This window comes from Pelmatolapia mariae, linkage group LG16_19 (genome assembly GCF_036321145.2).
Source record: "Pelmatolapia mariae isolate MD_Pm_ZW linkage group LG16_19, Pm_UMD_F_2, whole genome shotgun sequence".
Lineage (NCBI taxonomy): Eukaryota > Metazoa > Chordata > Actinopteri > Cichliformes > Cichlidae > Pelmatolapia > Pelmatolapia mariae.
Window position 1 is genome coordinate 56571766 of NC_086241.1, and position 10961 is coordinate 56582726.

The window sequence follows — 10961 nt, forward strand, 5'->3', positions numbered from 1 at the left end:
CCCATCCTTTTGCCTTTGCTCGCTGCCCATATCTTTCTCCTTTCTCTCCTCACGACTACCCCCCCCCTCCATTCTCTCCCCTCCCCCTTAGCCTTCCACCCCCCCCCACCATCCCCCATCCTTCTGAAACAGAGTGTGTGTTCTGCCACTCTCTCACACACACCCACAGACGCACACACACAGAAACTGGTGCTTTACCTCCCCTAGGAGTTGTTCTTAACTCGCTGACTGAGGCACGCTCTGTGTGCATTTTTGTGTGCACGTGTCTGTGTGTCTGCGTGCACGCACGGGTGTTAATGCGGACCGTGCATGGGGGGTGGGGGTTAGCATGTTTTTGTGCGTCTGTGCTGCTGACTCCACACATGATCCCCATTAAAGGCTGGCGGGAATAGACACAAATACACACATATACACTCCACACACGCACTTTCATCTGCACTGCACACACAATTTCATTCAAACACACATGCTCGCGTGCACATACAGGTACATGTGCATCCGAACGCACACACGCACTGTGGGGTTCTATGGGGCCCGATCCCATTTCACCCCTGAGGCTTTTCCACCAACAAGGGGCCAATGTTGGAATCGGTTCCTGAATTTTTTGTGAGCATTTTCATTGCAATAAAAGCAGGTTCTCAAACATGAAAACTGTCCTTGTTCCGGCCACTTAAACCTGCTTTTCTAGAGCCACAGCAACACCAAGGATTGGGGGCGTAGGGGTGGGGGTGATGTCATCACTATGTAAAACCTAACATCATTCCTAGGCAACCACAAGTGTCCTAGGAAACCAGATGTGTTGTGCGCATAAAGGAGAGTTTTGAGGCTTGGGTTTAGTAAATATGATAGAATGAATAGTAAAAGTGCCATTCACCAGCTTACTAATGAGGCTGATGCTTCAGTGGCAACATAACAAAGTTTACAAAAAAGCCATGAAATGACGAAGAACAAACCCAGACTCTCCAGAACAATAGAAATACAATAGAATACATCACAAGGGGCCGCACAGAAATCAACAGGTGACCACAGATATAACAGTGGAGTGAGTATGTATTCACTAGTTTCTGTGGTGAGACATAGACAAGCAGATAAAATGACAGTGGAACTGAACCACTGCATTTGAAACAATCTTTCTATTGACTACCTGAGCTCATTCTTACATACTGTTGCCAAAAATTTCAACACAACTGTGCACTGTGTTTTCTTGGTTGATGTATTACAATAGCTCCTAAAGAAATTTGGAGTCGGGTTAGGGTCAGGTTATTTGCACTTTATCAAGTTCAGAGTGGGAAAATTCCTTTTGCTGCTGCAGTTATGATTAGATTAGCCTGTGTTTTAAAACGATTGCAACACTAAGCTTGCTCCTGGGAGATTTATCTATCTCCAATAACAACAATGATTGGAGACCCACCAAGAGTCAACAGATGAAACTAACATTGCATCCTGAAGAGAACACGTATGCTACTTACCATGTTCAACTTGACATAATTGATATTAAAAGTATTTTCCTCTGGTACAAGTTGGCTCTACAAGATTTATTACTCACATATAATAAAACACACACAAGTTGACACACTAGGCATTGGTATTTATGTGAACACAATATGGTTCTACTTACAAATGAAATTGCTTCAACAAGAATCCCACCATGAACTGGAATAAATCCTGTCTTTATATATCAAATAAAGCATTCTAATTTGACTCCACGCCACCTTTTACTGCCACTACGCTGTCTTCATCTTGTCGTGAAAAGATAAGAAAACCTTCTAATCTAATTATTATCAGAAAACACGTGGCAAATGATCAATGATAATGGTGTCATTATGTCAGTGACAGCAATTGACACACACAAACTTTGGTTATTTGTAAAATCAGGTCTAGGAAATGTCCAAAGTCACTCTTTTTCACATGTATCTCGCAGTAGGAGATAATCAGGTTCAGACTTGTACTCACAACAGGAAATGTATTACGGGTGGTTTAAAGAGAGCTGAAAGAGGCAGTCCACATGATGCCCACTCACTACTTTTGAATGCAGCAGGGTATTCCCTGCACTATTTGCACATGGGCTGCAATGCGACATCACATGGACTAAAGACTAGCTAATGTCCAATCTAACTGCACTGGACATTTGCATTCTTACATGGGTCTCTGAAAAATGCCCGAAAGACAAATTCAGAGCTTCAGATATACAGCTATGGCCAGAATTTGTTGGATAAAGACACAGTTTTTGTAGATTTCTCTCTCTACACCAACACAGTGATGATTTTAGCTTTAAATCAAAAGGGTTTACAAAACATTTATATTAGCTGTTTAGGAATTGCAGCAATTTTTATACACAGCTCCCTTTTTCAGAGGCTGAAAATTTATTGGACAATTGACTGGCAAGCAATTTCATGGCTAAGTGAGGCCTGCTCTCTTGTTGCTTCATGACAAAGAAAGTAGACAATACCTGAAGTTGATTTAAAGTGTTGCATTTGTATTTTATAGTTTTGTTCTGTAGTTTTAAATATGAAGCCCAAACAGATGTCAGAGCAAGTGAGGAAAGGCCATCATTGGGCTGAAAAAGAAAAAGAGAAAATAAACCTCTCAAAGAGAGAAAAAAACTTTAGTGGCCAAATCAACAATGTCGGACATTCTTAAAACGAAAGACACAAGGCCTGAAAGACCACATAAGATGTCTGAAGTGTGTGATGACAGAATTATTTCTATGGGAAAAACAACTTTATAACATCAAGCCAAGTCAAGAATACTCTTGACGAGGTAGGCATATCTTGTCAAGGTTGACAGGAGATGCCTTCATGAATGAAAATGCAGGGAGTAACTACTGCTACATTAAAAAAAAAAAAAAACCCGCACTGTTTGCGAAAATTCTTTGGATAGATGAAACCAAGACTAACTTGTACCAGAATGATGGGAAGAGAAAATTATGAAGTAAGAGAGAAAAAGCTCATGGTCTAAATCATTCCACACTGTATGCCAAACATGGTGGAGGCAGTGTTATGAGATGGGTATGTATGGCTGCCAGTGGAACCAGATTACTAGTGTTTATTCACAATGTGAAAGAAGCAGCAGGATAAAGTCAGAAGACTATAGGGGTATACTCTCTGCTCAGATTCAGCCAAATTCTACAAGACTACTTGTATGATTTTCACAGTGCATATGGATAATGATATAAAGCATACTGCAAAAGCAACCCAAGAGTTTCTCAAAGCAGAGAAATAGGATATTCGTCAGTGACCAAGTCACTTGATTTAAGCCTGATGGAACATGCTTTTCAGTTACTGAAGACAAAACTAAATGCAAAGACACCTACAAACATGCACCTGAAGGTGAACTGGAGAGCAGCTGAAAAAAGGGGATGGTAACCTAGGAGTAAACAGGGATCAGGGTAGTGGTTAAGAAAATTTAATTTCTTTCCAATCTCTAAAATTCCTGTACTCTAAAACCAACAATAAAAGACTATGAAAACAAACCAGGGTATTAACTGTAAAATTCGCAGAAATCAAACTAGCAGTCCAACAGTATATGGCGTCCATGGCTACAAGAGTTTTAAAACAAATGCTTTAAAAATTATTGCAGCCATATAGTAGGTGTAGTATAGTAGGCCCTTTCGTGTATCTTTCGTCAGCTGTAACTCACTGTAAGTCTCCTGTTGCTGGATGTGGTATCTCCTTCATGTCCGACGTTGGTTCCAAGAAACAACTCCATGATCTGCCCTCCATGGCCTCCCAGTCCCAGGTTTCCTTAATGTCCGTTTGTGAACTCCATTTTGTTGCTGTGCCTATCCTGCTATGCTGAACCCTCGTGCTGGCCTCTTGTCTCTATTTTTTAAAAGGAGTTTCAGGGCAGTTTTGCCTCATTGCCTTAATTGGAGTTGTGAGTAGGAAGTATCACTAACAACAAGCTAAAATTACTTCCACCATTTGACATGAGCACATCAAGGGAGGAAACACAGCATTTGGTGATGTCCATCACTTCTACTACTTTTCTTAAACCCCTTGAGTTAAAGCAGGAATTTTGCACTTCAGTCACATCTTGAATATTTGATATAATATTCACTGTGATGGTATACAGAGGCAAAACTAAAAAACTGAGTCTTTGTCCAATAAATTATGGAACTAACTGTAAGAGACTGGTTTAAGTTTTCATAACTGAGAAGTGCTACCAGTGCCAGAAGAATCACTGTCTTAATAACAGCATGCACTTGTGGCCATGAATTGCTCTGATTAAAGCCAACAATAACTTGTTGCAAGCTTGTGGTGGCTTTAAACCCCCTTAAATCCCCTATAGGCAATAGCAGTTGCCATTGAATGTACTTAAAATCTGTAATTATGTATCCACTATTGAACTATTCAATATTGGGTTTGTTTTCTAGGATACATGGAATTATTTTAGAAGATCTTGCATTTTATATTATTATATTATATTATAAATCTATATTAATGCTGTAGATTAAAAAAAAAGGTGACTCCAAATTATAGAGGATGTGTTAATAATGTGATAACACAGGTATGGTGAAATTTTGCACCATGTTTCAGCAGAATGCTGCTAATATTTTATTACTCCATTACATTTTGCATATGCTCCATGATATTTTAGCAGGGGAAGTTGCATATATTTTATATTTATTCCAGTTTGCATCCAAAATTCCTCTCAATGACTTAGTGGTCATCAGGAAATAAAAGCGGATCTACGCTTTGTAAGGAACACAGGTCTAGATTTTGGTATTTCACATTTGTGCCATGCTGTATCATATCCTTACATCAGTGTTACAGGTTTTATTTCTGCTTGGATCTAAGTAAGATAGTTTTTTTTATTATTATTATTATTTCTTGACTTCGTGTCAAGTTACAATACACTGCACCACAATGCACTGTAGATTTTTCCGTTTGGACTCAGAAATCTTTTGGACAAAATATCCAGCTGTGGTATTCTCATGTGGTCGTCAAAAAGTCATTCTTAGAGAAAGGAAACAGGAAGAAAAGGCTGAGGTATGCCAAATTACACAAGAAGTGGACCGAAAATCAGTGGCAACAGGTCTTAGTGAGGAATCCAAATGTGAAATTTCTGGTTCAAATCATTGTCAATACATACTGAGAAGGTCGGGAAAGAGGTACAACAGTGAGTGTCTACAGCCCTCTGCAAAAATACAGTGGAGGCTCTGTCATGTTTGGTGCTGCATTTCAGCCAGTGGTGTTCGAATTCATAATTGATAGAATTACGAATGCTGAAATGTAGATTTTGATCCACTCTGCAATACCATCTGGAAAGCATCTGATTGACAATGGCTTTATTTTTCAGGACAACAGTGATTCCAAAACACACTGTCCATGCAGTGAAAACATACCTGGATAGAAATACACACAATGGAACACCATCAGTCATGGATTGGCCTCCCCAGACACCTTTGGTAACATTACTGAAGCACAATAAGAGGATGCCAACATCCAAAGAAGAGCTTTGGATGTTGGCTTTGGTATCACAGTAACTGCGATCATTGGTGGCGCAGTTTAAAACTCCTGCTCAGGGCTGAAATTCTTCTCCACACATATACCGGATTTACAGGAGCTGATACAGCATGCTACACACTTACTGTTTCCAATTTTATTGCTTTGATATCAGCCTCATTATTTACTCTTTCTTGTAATGTCTTATCAGTGCTGCAATAAGATAGTGAGCACTTGACATTTCGTACTGCTACTGCTTTACATTAAAAACATTCATTTAGTGAAATATAGAAACAGGAAATTCAATGTATTAGTCACTGACTTTTACAGTGATTGTAAACACCATCTTTTCATTCTTTACAGCTTATGTTGTAATTCTGTTTGCTATAGGATACTGCACTTTGTGCTGCCAGTAAACACTGGTATCAGACAACTACTAATCCATTCATCCATCCATTTTCTACTTTTCTGGTCTGTGTGTAACTAGGCAGATAAATAAAAGCTTAAATCAAATACAAAACTATCCAGACTTACAGCTGTCAGTACTATACAGTATTATACACTCACTGGAGACTTTATTGGATATACCTTGCTAGTATATCCTGGTACTGTTGGAACTCTGTGGCAGTGATTCAACAAGGACAAGGTGTTGGAAACATTCCTCAGAGGTTTTGGTCCATGCATTTGTCAGCTGCACATCCAGCTGCAAATCTCCCGTTCTACCAATCCCAAATGTACTCTACTAGATTGATATCTGGTGACTGTGGAGGCCATTTGAGTATAATGATCCCACTGTCATGTTCAAGAAACCAGTTGGAGATTATTTGAGCTTTGTGACATGGTGCATTATCCTGTTGGAAACAGCCATCAGAAGATGGGTGCACTGCAGTTATAAAGGGTCAGTAACAATACTCAGGTAGGGTGTGGCATTAAAGCAATGTTTAGTTGGTACTAAGTGTGCCAGGATGATGAAACTCCCACCATTACCCCACCAGCAGCAGCCCGAACCATCGATAGAAAGCAAGATGGATCCATGCTTTCATTTTTTTTTATGACAAAGCAGAAATCGACTCTTCAGACCAGGAAATGTGTTTCCAATTTTGTTGACCCTGCGCAAACTGCAAACTAGCCTGAATTTCCTGTTCATACGTGACAGGAGTGGCATTTGGCGTGGTCTTCTGCTGCTTTGGGGATTGCGATGTTGTATGTTTGAGGATTCTCTTCTGCATACCTCGGTTATAGCAAGTTATTTGAGTTACTGTTGTCTACCCATCAGTTTGAGGCTGTTCTCCGCTGCCCTATGTCATAAACAAGACATTTTGTCCCAGAGAACTGCTGCTCTGGGTATTTCATCTTGATCAGACCATTCTCTGTAAACTGTAAGTAAGAGCAGATGAACGGATGTACCCAACAAAGTGTTCGGTGAGTGTATATTTTGTAATTTTATTGTGAGAAAAAACCTTGAACTCAGTTGTAACACTCTCATAAAAGTACATGGCTTAAACTTTATCCTACACGGTACAGACAATGGGTGCAGCTTCAGGGCTATTTAGGCTGCTACAAAGGGAGAACAAAGTTCACAGAGTTGGCAGGTAACTGTAGCACAACACCTACTGCGTGTTATCTTTTTGGCTGCGAAAACCACTGTTTAAGAGTCATTACTGTGTCATTACTTCATAAACATTAGTTTTATACCATCTCTGCTTGACTGCATATATGTGGACATCAAAAGGGGAGGAGGGAGGACATTTGTGATTTTACAAGCCAGATCCACAAACCAGATTCGTAGTAACTTCCTTTTTACACTTTCGGTGTAAAAAGGGTTTTATTTTATTCCCACTGAATAAAATAAAACCTGGATGATTTTGTATTTTTCAATAGTTTCAAGCACTAATACAATCTAAGAGGATTATAAAGGTTATGAAGCTCATGTGAGGTCATTATAAGGAAAGCAGCCAGTGAATTCTTAAGAATGCTTTGCTTAATTCATGCCTTAATGGAAGTGTTCTTTATGTTGTATAATACATTTAGAAAAAGGGACCTCTAACAATCAAAATTAAATAACATAGGGTTACTACTGCAGTAAGCAGGCTCACAAACATATTTCGACCTTATTTATTTCCCTTTTTAAATGAGAAAGGGAGTGCATAAAACTTCTTATTTATAGAATGCACTCAGCTCCAGAGAAACATGCTGGTTCACAAACATTTCACTCTTAACTGGACTCAGGATCGGAATCAGTGTTGCAACAACTGGAGCACAGAAATATTGACCTGGTTAATTGGTGCTGACACACTGCAAGAAGCATGGGACTGACACACTGGATCCAGAGGAAACCATAACAGCAGCTTTCATATTAAAGCGTAGATAAGACAGGCTGCATGGCGGCAGACTAAACATAAACAATCTGCAGGTATACTTTCAGAGCTGAGGAATCTTTCCACTGCGGCAGCACAGCAAACTTGGTAACAGCTCATGTTCAGCTGGACTGATTTTCAGCAAAAGATTCAACACAGATGGAGAGAATACAACCACAACGATGTGCACACTGCTATAGCTAATACCTGTTTCACCACTAGTATGTACAAGCACACAGATTCTCATGTACTGTACAGTGTTGCCCATATACGCAATAGTAGCAGCAAAAACAAAAGCTGCACCATAGATAATCAGTCTTAAGTCCTCATCTAAACTACACCCGTTCTGTCCAATGCCTGCTGGCCCTGGGGATTGTGCTGGACTTTTAATCCACTTAAAAGCAGAGGACCTCTGCTGCTGTTTCCAAGGGGCTTGACCCACGATGAATGCGCACGCACACATGCACAAAAACAATCAGCAGCACAAGAATGCAGCCACTCCTCATAAACACACGCATGCATGTATAGTGTTAGGCACTGAGGTGATTTCACAAATGGAAACACGCAGTCTACATGTTAACCTATACTCAGATTCAAGGGTCCTGCTGAGGCCTGAGATGTTTTAATCAAAAAATTCACAAAAACTACAGCCAAGTTGGGTCAAATCTCTGAATACTCTGCCTCTATAAGAGGGGCCAGAAGGAAAACTCTAATTTAAACCTACAGGCTATATAGAAGGCTCAACCTGAGTGGATTTATTGAAGAGGGGTCAACAGTCATTCCAGCACCGTTCAACTCCACTTTCTAGTGTAGCTCTGTTACAGTGTGTGTGTGTGTGTGTGTGTGCGCGCGCGCGCGTGTGTGTGTATAAGAGACTTCCCAACCTTTAATATTACAAGAATTTTTAATGGAATTTGCACTCTTTTGTTCTTCTCCACTAACACAAATGTAAAATAAACAACATGTAAACACACAGATACAACACTGTTCATATTAATGTGGTGAAAACCAACTGTTTTTAAAATAATAATAATAATAATAGCAATAATTTCTTTAGGAATAAAAAAATATTCATGTTTTTGCTCGGGTTTAAATGGTTTCTTCTGTGCAGCCGACACATTGTCATACTTTTTTCTCTTCTTGCACCAACGTTTGTCGTTATCTAATTTGAAATGTACTAATTCCTTATTCTTGCGGAGGGAGGCTGAGCCACTGACTTGAACAGCTGCTTCATGACCCAAAAAACTGTCAGTCTTTCCCTGGAATAAATTGTGGAATATACCATCTTTGGGTACAGGGGGGAGCTGGAAAGGTCCGTTTTCAGGATAGCAGATGTCGCGAGCACGTTCGTACGTTTTGACCTGGGTAAAAATGACTAACTCTACATTATAAAGTCTAAATCTTTCAAACTGAACTGTTTAAAGTGTCATAAAAGGTAAACGCAAAGACTTGCTCGGAGCCAAGCTCCCCTGTGTTTCGGCGCTGAGTTTCTAGAGGACCCATAGTAGAATCAATTCAGCGAGAGGGGAGCTTGAAACCGTCCACTCATGCTTTCCTCCGAGTCTGAGAGAAACACAGTTGAAGGGAACACACAGACCAGTCGGCCGCACTACATGCTCACAACAGGCAGGCTCCCATCACTAACGAAAAACAACAGCAGCAGTCCCCCTGCATATAATTATTATAACACTTTACTGAACACTATGCATATATATATCCAGAAAAACTATATACCACCCGTTGATGGGATTTTTTAAAGTTATTCTAGATGGCTTTTGAAAAGCATATGGGCTCAGCTTTGGTTTGGAAACCACCTAATTAATCCTGTTAAAATAAATCTTAAAAATAAATTCATGTGATTATCAGAAAATACTCATACACAATGGTGTTTTCCCACTTTTAATGGTTTGATCTTGGTACACTCCATGTGGTATTTTACCTGCAGATGTCAGGAATGGAGTGGATTCTTTAATCTTCATCAGGTGATACTCAATATCCAGGTGGTGAAGCTATAGTAGCTGTGGGGTCATGTGCACCCATATCAAGCCAGCACACAAAAACAATGCAAAATAACACGCAGCATGGTAAATGTGGAAGAATAATCTCAGCTGGTGCTACTCAAAGACTCGTTTGCTTTGTGGTCTTAAAACAAGAGTGTGCAACTGCTCAAAAAGCAGTGTGTTATTGGCTCAGCACATATGTATATATGCTTAGCTTTCCACTCATTTTGTTCACAAGCGGTCCGAACATCTTTGCCAGTCAGTCTGTTGTTGTTCTTCACTGATGAGCCCCACTGCATCAGCAGGACGTGCCTTGCTTAAGGGCATCTGCTTCACGAAGAAGAGGGCAAGGCTATTCATGCAGACAATGCAGAGGATGTCTGGTGGTGTCATTGTTAAATTTACACTTAATCCAGGTCTGCAGCAGCTCAGGTTGGAAAAAGAAGCCCAACAGCAACAACAACAAAACACCTGCTGGAGGTGGGGTTGGGTGCGGTGCCCCCCCCAAAGAAAAATAAGGAAAACTGCAACACATGCATAAAAAAGTCCTCTCATGAAGACAAAAAAGGTAAAAAAAAAAATGTAGTGAACTAGATGATTTCATGTTTCAGAGCTGAAAATCTGCAGCATTTGGGGTCAGATTAGAGAAAGCAGCGTGACCTTTTAACCACCATCATGCTGAAAACACCTGCTGCACGCATCTGGGCCATCAGCTGATGTAAACCGAATGGTTTTTAACATCACAACTTTCATTATGAGTGTGTCTACGTGAATCTTTCTCGCACGACTAATATGCGTGCAGTGTTTGCATGCACGGGGACAGCACTCACATGCACTTGTAGTCCTCATTTGAATGTGTTTGTGCGTGCCTCATTAAGAGGTGCACTTCCACGCAACCAGCCCGCTCACCAATGTCACCTTCATGGATGGCTCCATCGTAGGAGCATCCTTCAGAATGTAACAGATTAGCTTTGCAGGCAGGGCTGTTGATTAGGTCATCACTTCCCAAGGTCACACCTACACACATCTAGCAGCAGGCCCGCTGCCGTTAAAGCCCCCCACCTCTTCAGATCCTATAGAGCCTTGATTCTACCTCCTGCCTGCGTGCGGATCTGAATAAGGCCGAATAAGCCATATCCAACAGGATAAGCCTTATT